At 44.6% G+C, this 13,568-nt stretch overlaps 1 protein-coding gene across 1 annotated transcript in view; it reads right to left on the reverse strand.

The window, feature by feature from the left end:
* The window catches only part of pou2af1 (POU class 2 homeobox associating factor 1), a 29,673-nt gene that overhangs the window by 12,004 nt on the left and 4,101 nt on the right, over positions 1-13,568 (reverse strand). The window lies entirely within an intron of this gene.

Raw genomic sequence — 13,568 nt, forward strand, 5'->3', positions numbered from 1 at the left:
CTTTGATGAAATCATTATTCTCATCTTCTTCAATGTCAATGTGCTTATGTATCCTTTTAATAATAATAGAGTAATAATAATAATAATGATAAATACAGGAAAATAATACAAGTAATAATAAATAGAGTAAAATAATAAATGCAATAACAATAATAATATCATAGTGAAATAATAAATGTATTATTATTATTAATAGTTATTATTATTATTATTATTATTTTATTATGACACAGCAAACAAGATAGATATGAAATCCAGCATATCTATCTTGTTTGCTGTGTAATAATAATAATAATAATAATAAATGTAATAGTAGCAACAATAACAGAGAAAAATAATAGATGTACCATATATTCTCGAGTATAAGCTGACCCAAATATAAGCCAACCAGGACCCTCACCCGTGTATAAGCAAAGGGGGGCTTTTTCAGTCTTAAAAAAAGGGCTGAAAAACTAGGCTTGTATTCGAGTATATACAGTATTAACCTTTGTTTTAACTTTTGTTTTATTACCTTATTGTGTTTTAACCTGTGTATATTGTGCTAATGTATTTGTGTTGTTACTTTTGTAACAATGTGAGCTGCCCCGAGTCCCCGCAGGGAGCTGGTGGCAGGGTATAAATAAAGTTTTATTATTTATTATGATTATTATTATACGAGTTCTGTGGTTATGAGGGTCTTACTGTATTCTTACTCCAACTGCCTCCAGGTGTTTCGGACTTCGGCTCTCTGAATCTCTTGCTTTTGAGAGTTCGAAATCCCAAGTATTTGGAGCATCGAAAGCAGAGAAACACCCTTGGACACAGTTTTGGATAATTGTAGTTTTTGGGGATCTAAGATGAACAATGCTACCTCTGAATAACAGACTCCAAAGTCACAAGGAAAGTGCATTCACTTACGACTCGGAAACGGTTAAATGTTATCTCACTCGCAGAAGGCATTCGACTATGACGAGTGGCCGCTGGATCAAAGTGTGGGAAACGAAAAGAAAATATTGATAAAACCCTTCCATTAGCAAGCTTTGATTGGAAAGCTCTCTCTCCATATATCCTCTCTGATATGCCTTTTTTCTATCTAGAACATGGGAGCAAATGAACAAAGTAAACAAAGGACCCATATTGTCCTTCCCGGAGAAGCCGGATTCGGCCCTGTTGCTTTAAATCCCTATCGGGTCCTCGAAACCACTCAAACCTTGGAATGTGGGAAATGCTCTTATCCATTTGTATTGGTGCCAAGCACAGGGTAGCGAGTGAGTGCCGAAACGGTAAAATGCAAGAATGTGCAGGCTGCAAAATACTCACCTCCCTTCTGAGAAAGCGAGATATTTCATTATTCAAGTTGGGAAAACCCATACGAGTTGGGGAAAGTGAGTGCTTGGGCAACAAATACCACAATCCCCTTTCCTCTATGTACATTATCATCCTTTCCTAGTTTTGTGTCTTGACGGAAATGGGCTCTTAATAGTGGGATGTGTTTTTAATGCTATTTTTTTAATACTGATGTTAATTACTTTTAAATGAATTCAACACAACAGCAAGAAAAGGGTGGTGATAGCAAAAAGGCATATCACAGGGGATATATGGAGAGAGAGCTTTCCAACCAAAGCCTGCTGATGGAAGGATTTTATCAGTATTGTTTTTTCATTCCCCACACTTTGATCCAACAGCCACTCGTCATAGTCGAATGCCTTCTGCGGGTGTGATAACATTTAATTGTTTCCGATCCGTAAGTGAATGCGCTTTCCTTGCGACTCGTGCACCGTGACTTTGTGGTCCGTTGTTCAGAGGAAGCACTCGTTGTCTTGAGGGTCAGATCTGGCCATTTGGTGATCCCTGGTGTAAACGCATCCAAAGTTATATCCTCACTCAACTGTAGGATTCTGTTGTGACTCAGCCTTTGTGTGACTCTGATGAGGATTCTGGGATGCAAGTGCATAAGGATGGGATTCAGGTTCAGGATGAGTTTCAAGATGATTCTGATGGGAATTATGGGATTCAGGTGCAGAGTGTTCTTGCTGTGGGAGATGAGGAGCAGGGAGGTTTTCCCACGGGAAGAAATGATGTTGTTTCTGATGATGGTTTTCAGGTGCAAGAAGCAGAAAGGGAGAGCAGCTCCCAGTCTCAGCCTGATAACACTAATGAGCTCAGTGGCCTTGATGATGAGGCCGCTTCCCTCGATCGGGCTAGTTGGTTGGGGGGTTGCGCAGAAGCCTCCAAATAGCAAATAAGAGGGAGGTCAAAGGACAAAGAAATGCCTTCATGTCATGCTATTAAAACAGTCTGCTGAGAGGGAAATCTTTGTCAAAGCAATTTCTTTGCTTGGATCAAGAACCAAGTCTGCTTTCCTGTATTATCTTGTAGCCTGGATGTATTCTCGCTGCTGGGTCTTTGGCTTCTTTGGAAAGGACCTTGTTTCATGCCTATTGTTTCTATGGATTTGTTACTTATAGCCTTGTTTTTGTAACTATCTTTTGGAAGTATGTTTTTTCTATTTTCTAATAAACTACAAAAGACTACGGTCTGTGTGCAGCCTGGTGTCTTTAGCAAGGTGAAGCTAACCTGAGGTGCGACAGAGTCGTGCCTGGAAGCGTCCAAATCAAGTTGACCCTGAAATGATAGTCTTTATTTATTTATGAGTGCAATTAAATCATTTCTCCTTTCAAAAGAAGAGCAGCCCGTTCTAGGACTCGGAGGACAAGAACCGGAGGAACATGTCGCCCTGGAGCAGCACTAGCCAACAAGGGATGCGGAAGCCAAGAAGATTGATGGCGCTGCCACCGGATTTGGCAAAACGTTGGCTTCCTCAAAGCTCAGAATGGATGCTCTGGGCAAGTGCCTCATCTGCGGAAGTCTTATCACCACTCAATTTTGTGTGCCAAGTACAACAAAGTGGTGCCAGGTGAAGGGTTAGCAGGGCAGAAGGTAACGTTTTGGAAGGCCTCCATGGCCAGCCTCCTCCTCTTCTCGATCCTTCTTCCTTTCAGAAGGCCATTCCTATCACAAGATAAGAAATGGTGGAAGGTGCCTTCTGGAACGCATCTCTCTCTCTCTCTCTCTCTCTCTCTCTCTCTCTCTCTCTATATATATATATATATATATATATATATATATATATATATATATATACACTAGCTGTGCCCGGCCACGCGTTGCTGTGGCGAAGTATGGTGGCATGGGAAATAAAGTATTGAGGAATTGGTGGTAGTTAAGGTAAAGGTAAAGGTGTTGAGTCCAGATAATCCAGTTAAAGCAGATAATATAAGATTATAAATGGGTTATATAGTTGTGTGGAAGGGCCTTGAGTCTACACTGCCATAGAATCCAGTTCAAATCTGATAATCTGTATTTTATAGGCAGTGTGGAAGAGGCCTAAGTGAGGCCTAACTCTGCCTGTCCCCTGGGTGAGTGGGTTGCTCATAGTCCCCCCCACCACCTTTGAAGTTGATGGATTTGCATTGGTGGTTGTTTGATATTATTACTGTTATATAAACCTTTGTTTTAACTTCTGTTTTATCATCTTCTTGTGTTTTAAACTGTGTATATTGTTTAATGTATTTGTGCTGTTACTTTTGTAACGTTGTGAGCTGCCCCGAGTCCCCACGGGGAGATGGTGGCGGGGTATAAATAAAGTTTTATTATTATTATTATTATTATTATTATTATTATTATTATTATTATTATTGCTAGGAGACCAAGTGGGCGGAGCTTAGCCTTCTAACTGGCAGCAATTGGATAAAAACAATTATTCCTCTCCCTCTAATTAGGACTTTATTTTTCTTTTCTTTTTGTTGTATCAACCTAGAGGCGTGGATGATGGGTTGTGTTGTCAATTTTCGAGGTTGTGGGGTGTTTAGTTTTGTTGTATTGGCAGTCGCCAGGATTCCGTCACTCTTTTATATATATAGATATATAGATATCCAAATGTTATTCACCATCAGGGTCTATCCGTGCATCATCTCCCAGCTGACAAGCTGAGAGAGTATTGCAACTTAGGATGTTCCTCCCCAGTTCTTTCCATTTTCACAGCTCCAAAGACTTCCATCAAGGCTTCATGGACAGAGGATCCCATGGATAGCTTTACAAAGGGACTTTCCCCACACATGTCTCCTTCTCTGGAGGCTTTCAAGCAGGACCTGGATGGCCATCTGTTAGGAGGGATCAAATTGTGCCTTCATGCCTGGCAGTAGGGGTTGGACTGGATGTCCCTTGAGATCTCTTCCACCTCTACGATTCTATGTTTCTATATTCCAAACCTTCCATTTCTCTGTGTTTTACTGATAGGTGATCCCTTCTGTTGAGGAACATCATGTATAGCGATGGTGGCCCTTCAGGAGATTCAGATATGGAAGAATTTTAATATGTGTATTTTGTGGAGTGTTTTTGAAATGATTATAACCCACCTCGAGCAATGTTGTAACCCACCTCAAGCTCCAATGAGGTTTACCAACATAAGCCTATGTTATGAACTGGAAATGAATAGTGGTGAATAGCCTTTGTGTTCTCATTCCTTGGGCAACCTGATATAACCCTCATACTTTCAGTGTCTCTCATCTCATTGCTCTGAAGAAGTAGACAAAGCCAAAAGGCCTTTGATGATTAATCGTTGTAGGCAGAGCCGGACCTAGGTAATTTTCAAGTGTAGGCGAACAGAATTTTGGCGCCCCCCCCCCCCAAAACCAATCACTGAAAAATTAAAGTGTTGGATAAGCGAAAATGTTGGATAATAAGGAGGGATTAAGGAAAAGCCTATTAAACATCAAATTACATTAAGATTTTACAAATTAAGCAGCAAAACATCATGTTTTACAACAAATCAACAGAAAAAGCAGTCTCGACTGCGCCCCCGTATGTTTGCACCCCAAGCGACTGCTTAATTTGCCTCATTGTTGGACCGGCTCTGGTTGTAGGTTTCGATTTATTTGCCCATTCAACATTAGCTCCATCGTTGATGCTTTCCCATTATTACATTGCACTTTATTGACTATTTTAGCTGTGAATCTACCTCTCCCCATTTTGAAATATTCTGCACTTTGGCCCAGATCCGTCTATTAGTCTCCTGTTTTTAACATTTTATGCTGTATGTTGATTTTTATGACTGTTTTATTGATGCGGAGATTTTATTGTTGGGATATTTGTTTTATTGTCTTGATACTGTTATTATATTGTTGTGTCGGGCAAAGCCCCATGTAAGCCGCCCCGAGTCCCTTCGGGGAGATGGGGCGGGGTATAAAAATAAAGTTGTTATTATTATTATTATTATTATTATTATTATTATTATTATTATTATTATTATTTTATTGTATGACACAGCAAAGAAGATAGACATACTGGATTTCATATCACAAAATCACAAGTCGAACTCTTCCCAAGTGTCTAGGACTGTGTGATGTATTTTCGGATGATGCTGCAGATCCCAGCAGGGTGGCCTTTTGCAGTTGGCAAATAATCAAAATTATAATTATAATAATAATTATTATTATTGACACAACAACGTTGTATGACACAGCAAACAAGATAGATATGCTGGATTTCGTTTCACAAAACCACAAGTCGAACACTTCCCAAGTGTCTAGGACTGTGTGATGTATTTTCGGATGATGCGTGCAGATCCCAGCAGGGTGGCCTTTTGCAGTTGGCAGATCGTAATTTTGTCAATGTCTATTGTTTCCAAATGCCGGCTGAGATCTTTTGGCACGGCACCCAGTGTGCCCATCACCACCGGGACCACCTGCACTGGTTTCTGCCAGAGTCTTTGAAGTTCAATCTTGAGGTCCTGAGAGCGGCTGAGTTTTTCCTGTTGTTTTTCGTCAATGCGACTGTCACCTGGGATGGCAACATCAATGATCCAAACCTTTTTCTTTTCCACCACTGTGATGTCTGGTGTGTTGTGTTCCAGAACTTTGTCAGTCTGGATTCGGAAGTCCCACAGTATCTTTGCGTGCTCATTTTCCAGTACTTTTGCAGGTTTGTGATCCCACCAGTTCTTGGCTGCTGGGAGGTGGTACTTGAGGCATAAGTTCCAACGAATCATTTGGGCCACACAGTTGTGCCTCTGTTTGTAGTCTGTCTGTGCAATTTTCTTACAGCAGCTGAGGATATGATCAATAGTTTCGTCAGCTTCCTTGCACAGTCTGCATTTTGGGTCATCAGCTGATTTTTCGATCTTGGCCTGAATTGCCTTTGTTCTGATGTCTTGCTCCTGGGCTGCAAGGATCAGTCCTTCTGTCTCCTTCTTCAGGGTCCCATTCGTGAGCCAGAGCCAGGTCTTCTCCTTATCAGCTTTTCCTTCAATTTTGTCAAGGAACTTTCCATGCAGTGTTTTGTTGTGCCAGCTGTCAGCTCTAGTTTGTAGTGCAGTTTTCTTGTACTGGTTTTTTGTCTGCTGTGCTTTGAGGAGTTTCTGATTTTTTACTTCAATCAAAGCAGGTTCTTCACTTTGCTTTACATATTCTGCCAGGGCATGTTCTTCTTCTTTGACTGCTTGTTTGACTTTTAAGAGTCCTCTGCCCCCTGATCTTCTAGGCAGATATAGCCGGTCAACATCACTGCGAGGGTGCAGGGAATGATGAATGGTCATGAGTTTTCTTGTTTTTCTGTCCAAATTGTCCAGTTCCGCCTGTGTCCAATTTATAATGCCAGCAGTATATCTTATGACAGGTATGGCCCAGGTGTTTATGGCCTTGATGGTGTTGCCTCCATTGAGCTTGCTTTTAAGAATTTTTCTGACCCTTTGTGTGTATTCTTTGCTGACCACAGTTTTCACATGTTCATGCTTGATGTTGTCCAGCTGTAATATGCCCAGATATTTATAGGCCTCTGGCTGGTGACACTTTATTGTTTGGCCATTGGGCATATTTATGCCCTCACTTTCAATGATTTTTCCCTTCTTCAATGCCACTGTCGAACATTTGTCCAAACCAAACTCCATGTTGATATCAGTGCTAAAAATTCGGACAGTGTTGGTCAGAGACTGGATTTCAGTTTGCGTTTTCCCATATAGCTTCAGGTCATCCATGTACATCAAATGTGAAATTTTGTGAGAATTCTTAGATGTTTGGTAGCCGAGATTTGTTTTTTGTAAGATTGTTGACAGAGGGATCATGGCAATAATGAAAAGCAGAGGGGACAATGAATCTCCCTGGAAAATTCCTCTTCTGATGTTGACAAGTCCATAACTTTCATTTCCAATGAACAGTTCAGTTTTCCAGTGCTCCATCATGTTTTCAATGAAGGTGCCAACGTTTTTACTAATCCCGATGGCGTCCAGGCACTTGATGATCCAGCTGTGTGGGAGTGAGTCAAAGGCCTTTTTGTAGTCAATCCACGTCATGTGAAGATTAGCTTTTCGGCTCTTACAGTTCTCCAGAATCATTTTGTCAATCAATAACTGGTCTTTTGTGCCCCTGCTTTTCCGTTTGTTGCCTTTCTGTTCATCTGGCAAGATGTTTTTTTCTTCAAGATAGTCTTGAATTCTGTCAGCTATGATGCCAGTCAGTAGTTTAAACATAGTGGGCAGACACGTTATTGGCCTGTAGTTTCCTGGTACTGCTCCTTTTGCTGGATCCTTTTGTATCAGGTATGTTATTATTATTATTATCGAAGGCAACTTGATCCACAGCTGTTGGTGGATTCCATATCCATGGAAGAAAGTGGGTCCACTTTGGGATTCAGTCCAAACTTTCCAAAGTTTTGTGAACTCCCAAAATAGGTTCAGAACTTTGGACAGCTCCTCTCGATTTCACATGAAAACCCAGAATGAACGCCCTGCTCCCATTGACACGAACATCATGAGCTGCTATCGGCCCCGATCCTCCCAAGTAGGCGGAAGACGGAAAGACGTCTTGGCAACTGACGGAGAGACGGAAACGGAGCCAGATCTGCCAATCTTCCATGGCATCCTCCCTCGGCGTCCTCCGTCCAAGTGTGTCGAAATGGACGCTTTGCGAATGAGTCACTCCAACTCCCCGCAAAGCCAACTTTCCCTTGGAAACCCATTGTCATCTCGGAAGGGTTTGCATGCTTGGCTGCGCCTCTTTCAAGCCCCAAAAAGCGCACTTTTCCCCCCTTGACACTTTGGCAGGTGACAACGTTGATCCATTTCGCCCTGCCAAACCAGAGCGCACCATTGTTTTCTTTCCCCCCCTCCTCCCACACGGCAACACATAGAAACATTAAAATAATAAGCTTTTCGAGGAGACACAATGGCAATCTCTTTTTCCCTGTTTGCAGAAGCCTTGACAGAGCAAACACCGCCTCGATAACGACAACGAGGACACAAACACACAGAACTCACCGAAGGAGAATGGGAAGCATGGTTTGAAAAAATACATATAAAATAATCAGAGTGCTTTCTTAACAAGTTGGTTGGGGAACTTGGCTCACATCAAGGGAAAAATGTGAATTGCACAACCTATTTTCTCACACCTTCACTCACACCGGGTTCAAATCTAAGAAAACAAATCTGAGATTTGTTTAAGTGGGTGCAAATTCTTTCCCTGCGATACCAGCACATGTATCCATATGCATTGGGTCACTCTCGAAGCATTAATTCCTGGGACATGTCGTTTCCATAGCTTTCTCCTCTGCAAAATTTTCTTTGGCAAAATTACTCTTGCACAAAAATTGTGGCAATTCACATAACAAGCATCAGAGGGTGCGGCCACACTGGAGAATGGATGCAGTTTGGCACCACTTTAACTGCCCAAGATTGGCTCAAGGTTATGGAATCATGCGAGCTGTAGTTTGGTGAGGTCTCTCAATGCTCTTGGGCAGAGAAGGCTAAAGATCACACAAGGGGCTGGGCTGTGGCGCAACTGGCTAGTAACCAGCTGCTATAAATCACTACTGAACGAGAGGTCATGAGTTCGAAGTCCAGGTCGGGTTAAGCCTCCGACCATTAAATAGCCCGGCTTGCTGTTGACCTATGCAGCCCCGAAAGACAGTTGCATCTGTCAAGTACGGAAATTTAGGGACGCTTTATGCGGGAGGCTAATTTACAACACCATAAAACTGCCAGCAAAACACGAGGAAAGGAATGAGGAAGTACAGCCACTACTGGACGGTGAAGCAACAGCGCCCCCTGTGGCCGGAATCGTGAAGCTGGAAAAATGTTAAAAATGCCTCTGAGTCTGTCTAATGTATGTTGTTTGTCTGTTGGCATGGAATGTTTGCCATATATGTGTTCATTGTAATCCGCCCTGAGTCCCCTTCTGAGTGAGAAGGGCGGAATATAAATACTGTAAATAAATAAATAAATAAACTACAACTCCCATATTTCATTAGCATCGAGTCATAATAGTTAAAGTGGTGTCAAACTGAATCAATTCTTTTGTGTAGATGCAACCTGGGTCTGGTTTCCTATCCAGAGTTATTTGGGAACGATGCAATTCCCTGTGTTGTTGAAGGATTTTATGGCCAGAATCACCAGATTGCTGTGAGTTTTTGAGGCTGTATGTCCATGTTCCAGAAGCATTTTCTCCTAACGTTTCGCCTGCATTTATGGCAGACATCCTCAGAGGTTGTGGGGTCTGTTGGAAACAACGCAAGTGGGGTTTATATATCTGTGGAAAGTCCAGGTGGGGAGAAAGTCCAGGTGGGGAGAACGCTTCCAGAACATGGCCATACAGCCTGGAAAACTCACAGGATCTCAACTCTCTTGGGCAGAGAAGGCTAAAGATCACGCAACTACAACTCCCATATTTCATTAGCATTGAGTCACAATAGTTAAAGTGGTGACAAACTGCATCAATTCTCCAGTGTAGATGCACCCTGGGTATGGTTTCCTATCCAGAGTTATTTGGAAGCAATTCAATCCCTTGTGTTGTCGAAGGATTTCATGGCCAGAATCACCGGATTGCTGTGAGTTTTTGAGGCTGTATGGCCATGTTCCAGAAGCATTTTCTCCTAACGTTTCGCCTGCATCTATGGCAGGCATCCTCAGAGGTTGTGAGGTCTGTTGCAGACCAGGCAAGTGGGAATTATATATCTGTGGAAAGCCCAGGTGGGAGAACGCTTCTGGAACATGGCCATGCAGCCCGGAAAACTCACAGCAACCCGATGCAATCCTTGTTCCTTGAACTCGACAGCCTCTGTGTGAGAATGCCTTCGACCTGGAGTTGTCAGTTGAGGGCTGTGTCAACACACGGAAGGCAAACCGTGTTTTCTCGGGTGTCAATCGCTCCATCGCCTTCTCAGGACGCTTGCCACCTCAATCTGACACCACGCGGTGTCAACAATGCGAGGCCCAGGATGTGCCGAAACCTGTTTGCTGGGGAGAGAACCTCAGGCGCGCTGGGGTCTGAGCTTTTCCCATGGCGTTTCCCTCTTTTTCGGAGCAACGATGACAACCGGAACATCCAAGGGACAGATCCAAGCCCAGGCCGCACACATCGGGGCCGGTGTTTCTCAGCCAACCCTTAACTCACTGCAAAGGCGCTAAGCAAACATCGCCTTGGAAGGTGTTTGCTGGGCGATCCAAAGCCATTGAACGGCAATGGAGCCTGTCAAGGAGCCGGGGAATTCTCACTAAAGGTGCGCACAAAGTGTGAACAACGTGACTTCGTGCCAGAAAAAGAGGCAACTACACTGTACAGGAAATGCACCTGCGTAAATTGCCAGGCCTATGGCTGCAGGCTTTGGGCCATGGCAATTGCCTACAGCCAATTGCCAAGTAAGGATCGCTCCTTTCTCGGTGATCGGCTGCAGGCCCTGCGAGGCCCAAGTGCCTAGGCCCATAGCCCGCATCTGTAGGCATGGGACCCAGGTCTACAGGTGCAAGCTTTAAGCCTAGGCACCCGGGCCTCGCAGGACCTACAGCTGAGTGCTCAGTTAGGAGCACTCTTTATTTGGTGATCGGCTGCAGGCCCTGCACCTGTAGGCTCAGCGCCATACCTAAAGGTGCAGGCTTTGGGCCTAGGTATCCGAGCCTTGCAGGAGCTACAACTGAGTGCCGAGTTAGGAGCACTCTTTATTCGGCAATCGGCTGCAGGCCCTGCGAGGCCCCAGTTTCTACGCCCAAAGCCCACATCTGTAGGCATGGCATCCAGGCCTATGGGTGCAAGCTTTGAGCCTAGGTATCCGAGCCTTGCAGGACCTACAGCTGAGTGCCGAGTTAGGAGCGCTCTTTATTCGGCAATCAGCTGCAGGCCCTGCGAGGCCCGGGTGCATAGGCCAAAGCCTGCACCTGTAGGCCTGGCACTCAGACCTAAAGGTGCAGGCTTTGGGCCTAGGTATCCAAGCCTCACAGGACCTACAGCTGAGTGCCGACTTAGGGACGTTCCTTATTTGGCAATCGGCTGTAGGCCCTGCGAGGCCCAGGTGCCTAGGCCCAAAGCCCGCACCTGTAGGCATGGCTCCCAGGCTTACGGGTGCAAGCTTTGAGCCTAGGCACCCAGGCCTTGCAGGACCTACAGCTGAGTGCCGAGTTGGGTGTGCTCTTTATTCAGCAATCGGCTGCAGGACCTGCTAGGCCTGGGTGCCTAGGCCCAAAGCCCGCACCTGTAGGCATGGCACCCAGGCTTACGGATGCAAGCTTTGAGCCTAGGCACCTGGGCCTCGCAGGAGCTACAACTGAGTGCCAAGTTAGGAGCACTCTTTATTCGGCAATCGGCTGCAGGCCCTGCGAGGCCCAGGTGCGTAGGCCCAAAGTCTGCACCTGTAGGCTCGGCACCCAGACCTAAAGGTGCAGGCTTTGGGTCTAGGTATCCGAGCCTCACAGGACCTACAGCTGAGTGCCGAGTTAGGAGCACTCTTTTTTCGGCAATCAGCTGCAGGCCCTGCGAGGCCCGGGTGTGTAGGCCCAAAGCCTGCAACTGTAGGCCCAGCGCCCAGACCTAAAGGTGCAGGCTTTGGACCTAGGTATCCGAGCCTCACAGGACCTACAGCTGAGTGCCGAGCTAGGGGCACTCCTTACTTGGCAATTAGCTGCAGGTCCTGCAAGGCCCGGGTGTGTAGGCCCAAAGTCTGCCTTCCGTTTCGAGTCAGTTATTGTTTCGTTGGGGGTCTTTTTGTTTTGTGCCATCCAAATGGACGATACGAAACAGAAACATGAATGAAACATATGAGACAAATACCGCACACATCTCTACTGTTTAGGTCCTTGAGAAAGTTAGATATATTTGTTGGACTAGAACACCTGCAATCCTCTCCAGTATACTATCCATGCTACTTAAGGAATTCTGTACGTTGTGGTCTTCAAAATAGTGTGTCTAAACTCTACCGAAGCACGGCGAAGCAACATCATGGTTTCACGGACTTGATGATAGAGAATGGATTAAGGCACAAATGCAAGACACAACTAGTAGGCAACTTGGATACCTGGTTAAATCAACCCGAAAGCTGTTTTGGACACACATCTATCGTGCTCAGATGATGCAGCTGATATGGGAATTCTATACAGTATTTTGTTCCGTGTTTGGGATCACATTTCAGGAATCCTCGGATTCCGGTCCGCCGTGTTGGTGCCCGAGCTTGAACCATGGTTGGAGAGCCAGAATTGGCCCAACTCTTCCTCCCGAGACCAGCTTCGATGCCAAGGATGCATCTGTCCGCACATTGGAAGCGCTCACCATAAACAAGTGTCACTTGCCCTGCCAAGTTCTCGCCGCTCGAATCTAAGGTTTCACGTTTTGAGAAAAGCAACCGATTGAAACCTCACTGACTTCATCAACAACCTAGAGCACCTGCTTTTGTGATGCTTCCACCTGAAGACATTTCCCCAGATGAGCGTAGAGGCACATGACGGTTTCGCCTCTCGGTTTCGCCACCGTTTCAGACCCAGTTTCCCGGCCTCTTCACCAAGCCATTTTCGAAACCATGGCCGGCTTTCTCATTGGGCATCCCAAGAAAGGAGCCATCTCCTAAGAAACAACACCAGAGTTTATTTGGGGTGCATCTACATTGTAGAATTAATGCAACTTGATTCGACAATGCTATGGAATCATTGGAGTTTGGTTCGGTGAGGCACCAACACTCTTTGACAGAGACGGCTAAAGAGTTTCTAATACTCCATAGCAGTGAAAGGGGAGTCAAACTGCATTAACTCTACAGTGTAGATGCACCCAGGAGGGGAAATTTCTCAAAAGCTCTTGCAGTGTTAGTATTTGCACAGCTGCAATTTAAAAGATGTTTTTAAAAGATGTTTTTAAGATGTTTTTAAATTGTTAGATTTATTTGAATAATTAATAAATAAATAAATAAATAAATAAAATGCATCCAAAGAGCCCGGGACCTGGGTCATCTAATAGGTCCATCTCAAGCCCTGCTTGGACTGCAACTCCTAGGATGCTCGAAACAATGGGGGATTTGGGGAGCTGAAGTCCAAAAACAGTAATATAAGGGCCGGGTTGTGGCGCAGCTGGTTAATAGCCAGCTGCAATAAATCACTACTGATTGAAAGCTTACGAGATGGAAGCCCGGGTCGGATTGAGCTCCCAACCGTTAATAGCCTACCTTGCTGTTGACCTAAGCAGCTTGAAAGACAGTTGCATTTGTTGAGTAGAAAATGTAGGTACCGCTTTATGCGGGGAGGCTAATTTAACTCATTTACAACACTATAAAACTGCCAGCAGTGT

The sequence above is a fragment of the Anolis carolinensis genome, unplaced genomic scaffold, assembly GCF_035594765.1.
Source record: "Anolis carolinensis isolate JA03-04 unplaced genomic scaffold, rAnoCar3.1.pri scaffold_8, whole genome shotgun sequence".
Classification (NCBI taxonomy): Eukaryota; Metazoa; Chordata; class Lepidosauria; order Squamata; family Dactyloidae; genus Anolis; species Anolis carolinensis.